We start from the raw sequence: 4,255 nt of genomic DNA, 5'->3' as shown, positions 1-4,255 counted from the left end.
CCACAGGTGTCAGCACCAGACTACTGTGGCCCTCACCTGGAACCCCCAGCCTCTGCAAACTCCTTGGACGTTTCCTTTGAAGACTGATCATGGTGATTATACGCCTAAGATCACAAATTCCTTACTGTATTGGGTTTCGGCAGAAAGAGTCAGACTAACCTGGATTCAAATGTTAGCTTTGTCACCTAGAAGCACAATGCTTGGCAAGTTAGCGGCTTTCCCATACCTCTGTGTCTTGATACACACAATTTCCCCTATCGGGAGTACACATCCACCTCCCTGTTACCCTGGCTGAACACTGCCCATCATCCAGATCTCAGCTTACCCAGTAGACGTCACTTCCTCCAGGAAGCCCCCCGTGACTTCTCGCCCTAAAGTCTAAATGAGGCTCACCTTTTGCAGTTCCATTTTTTTCCTTGTCTCAGCACTTGTCTCACTATTATATTCATAAATGTCTACTTCCTCCACCAGAATAGAAACCCCACAAGGGGAGGGAGAGTATAATTAGTATTCATGATCAGCACAGTGCCAAAGTTTCTGTGAATGAACCAGTAGCTCAGCCTTTCCATTCACTGTGTGCTATGGACGTAACTGTAGCCAGCCTCGCAGGATTGCTGGGAGAGATAACTCAGCAGATAGGTAGCCCAGCATATACCTGGCACACAGGGGGTGCTCAATAAATGTTAATTCCCTTCTCTGTCATGTTAGCCTTTCTGAGAGATTTGTTTCTTATGGAGTCACTTTTTTGCTAATCACTAACTCGATCTCCCTGATTACCATTAATAAAGCTAATAGTATCCTCCCTGTATCCTCAGGAGACAAGGACAACTCAGGGGTTAGTGACCATCCATCTCGGCTTGACAGTAATTCCTGGGTCACAGTCACCATGAGAGCTCTTTTTCTCTCAGTAGCTGTCAACACAGAAATAAAGTGATTAAAAGCGTTAAATATCAGATATAATAAATGGCGCCAATGCGAAGCTTAATGCTCCGAATATTTCCTTTGAGCTGCCGCCTTTTGCATTAATTGAAGCAAGAAGAGTTCACTTAGTTAGAATACCTGCTTAGTATCCCACTCATCGACGTGTGCAGCCGGAGCTCAGTCGCGCAGTGGTTTCAATTAGTCGGCATCAATGTTATTGATGACTCCGGGATTCAGGGAGCATGCTGGGCCGTAATGACAGGGGTGATGCCCCAGGGACTGTTCTCCACAGGGCTGTGGGCACAGGGTCTGCCGGCACGTGCGGCGAGCTGACTGCAGGACCTTGCACTGAAAGCTCCTTGATGGGGACCTGGCATCGCAGGGCTGACATGGATGGAGGCTGGTGCTGGGTGTGCCTGAGGCAGAAGCACAACCTGCTACTGAACACCTCTTCTGTATGAGGCAACGCAAGCACATGGCGAAGGGCGCGGGCCCTGCAGTCAGGCAGGGTTAGGTGTGAAAGGGCTCTGTTGCTCCCCACGTACCCTTGGGCCTCTGATCTGCTGTTTCTTTATTTGCAAAAAGGAGCTGACAGCAACTGGCTCATGAGGTCACTGTGAGGATTAAATCCACTTCATCAACTCGACACAGTGCCTGGCACAGCGCCAAATGTTAGGTGCTATTCTTATTACAATCCATGTGCAAGGCAGTTTCATCTCCACACAGGTCCTGCCGGGTTTGCATTATTACCCCACTAGAAGGCTCACTGGATTTAGAGACAACATATTTGGGGTCCGAAGTTGTTTAGAACGGCCCAAAGCCAGAGCACTGCCAACACCAGGTGCTGGCGAGGAGCACAGCACCTGGAGCTCACTGTGGTGGGGGTGCGGGATGCGCAGCCGCTGGGCCCGACAGGTGGCCACTTCCTACAGAACTAGATACGCTTTCACCATGGGGCCCAGCATTTGCGATCCTTGGCATTTTCCCAAAGGAGTTAAAAACTTATGTCCACACGAAACCCAGCACATGGATGTTAACAGCAGCTTTATTCACCATCGCCGAGACTTCAAGCAACCACGAAGACCCTCAGAAGGTGATGGATAACACACTGTGGTATGCCCAGACCGTGGAGTATGACGCAGTGCCCAAAAGAAATGAGCCATCAGGCCATTCGAAGACATGGAGGACCCGTAAACGCATCTGACTAAGGGGCAGGAGCCAACCTGACAAGGCTACACATCATGTGATCCCAACCATCTGACATTCTGGAAAAGGAAAGAAGGCCAGTGTTCGCCAGGGGGCAGGGGGTGGGATAAACAGGAGGGGCACACGGGATCTTTAGGGCATGAAGTCCCTCTGTCTGATGCTACCGTGGTTGGCATGTGTCTGTAAAACTTGTCCCAACACATGCATGTTTCACATGGAATGCACAACACCGGGGGTGGATGGGATGGATACTATGGACTTGCGATAAAAAAGAAACTGTCCCAGAGATGAGCTGCTGTGTCCCTGAGAACGTGTGCACTCAGCCTCTGCAGAAGCCCGTGTCCTGTCCACGGGACGGGAAGGCACCCCCGGGTGAGGTCAGCTTGAGTTTAAACGAGGCCGAGCATTGAAGGCCTCTGCTCAGGATTGGTGGGCGATCACCGAGAGTCAGACCAGGACCAGGCGGCGTCCCCGCCCTGGTGGCCCCGCTCGCAGGAGGGTGCCTGCTCGGCAGGCACAGAGCCAGCGCTGACAGAGGAAGCTGGTGTTGTTTACATTCCTAATTACAGGATCCGAGCCTTCAGCACAGCCAGGTGTCATTCCGACAGACAAGGTTAATAGGATGCGAACGGGCCCAGCTGCCACCACGCTGCTCGCCCACGACAGGCGTGGAGCGCAGTCAGATGGATTAGCGGCAGCCTGGCCGCGCCGGTCAGCTCCAGCTGCTGGAGACGCGGCTTCAAATTCAATCTTGCAGATTCTAAGTGTCTCCCACGGCCTCCCCTGGGTGGCCGAGGTCTGTTGCACAGAAAGGCGTTGCCACAGGGGCGGGGGGTTAGGGCCTAGTCAGGCCTATGGCTGGTGGCTTCAAACACTGCTCCTTCTCCCTGGTGCTGGCGCTCAGGAAGGAGGAGAGCAGGTGGTCATGGAGCCCACGTCCTTGAACCTCCGCCACGTTCAAGCGGCGTGGTCATGGCCAGCCATTTACCCATTTGGGATTCAGCCTCCTCGCGGGTCGCATGGGAATAGTCCTTTTAGGGTTGCTGTGAGGGTAGAGTCAGAGGCATACAGGAAACTAGCTCAATAAACAGTGAGGATGATTAGCGGTGTTGCTTTAATGGGCTAGCCGGGCAGGTCCCAAGCCCGGGCATCCATCAATTTGCAGTCCGCGCCCTGCCAGCCGGCAGATGCTTTAAGCAGACCGATTAACAACCTGTTTCTGATCAATGATTTATGGCTTATGTTTCCCTGTTAATGAAATGTAATTGCCAAGCCCGGGACGTAGCGCGGCGGCAAAACAAACCGCCATCTGAAAATCATATCCCGGGCCCCAGGAGCAAAGCTGCAGCCGCCCGCCAGGGTGCCCATGAGAGTGGCGAGCGCACCCGGCCTGCCTTCGCGGGGCCTGCTCTGCCCGGAGGTGGCAGGGCCTCGCGCCCGTGTATGCTGCTCCATAAAAATTAACGCCCTAGCACGACGCCAAATGGCTTCGGCTAATGTGCTTTTGAACGAGGACTAAATTGTATTCACAAGCATCAGCGTCAGGACTAAAATAACACGTTTATGGACACTGAGCACAAACAGCCAGCTGAGTCCACCAGGACGGCCCGGGGCTGCCCGTCTCCCTCCGAGCGGCCGCCCCGACGCAGGGCCTGGGAGCAGCGAGCTTGGCTGCTCGCGCCTCGGGCCTCTTCTGTTTTGTGACATTGGGGGCAAGTAACTAAAATAGAAAATGAAAATAAGACACCCCCAACCTTCGGTCACATCGTTGATAAAGAGGGGATACTAATGAGCCCAGCCTCAGACAGATGTTGCAAATATTGAGCTCTTCTGCCTTTCCCTTCGTCCATCCGGGGAGCTTTCTGCTCTTGGTTCTGGGGACGCAGGGGCGATCCAGACAGAAACAGCCTGCCCCACCGGACCACACTCAGCTCACGGGAGAAGACAGAGAACGGAAATGCTACCCAGAGGAGGTAACTGAGAAACACTAATCAGAAGGGGAAGACTCAGAACAGCAATGGGACTGGGGGAATGCAGGAAACCTTATTTCATTTATTTTCAATGTTTTTGTTGATTTTTTTAGAGAGAGAAACATTGACTAGCCACCTCCCGCATGCCCCCTACTGAG

This window comes from Myotis davidii, unplaced genomic scaffold (assembly GCF_000327345.1).
Source record: "Myotis davidii unplaced genomic scaffold, ASM32734v1 scaffold1001, whole genome shotgun sequence".
Classification (NCBI taxonomy): domain Eukaryota; kingdom Metazoa; phylum Chordata; class Mammalia; order Chiroptera; family Vespertilionidae; genus Myotis; species Myotis davidii.
This window is presented reverse-complemented; position numbering follows the sequence as displayed.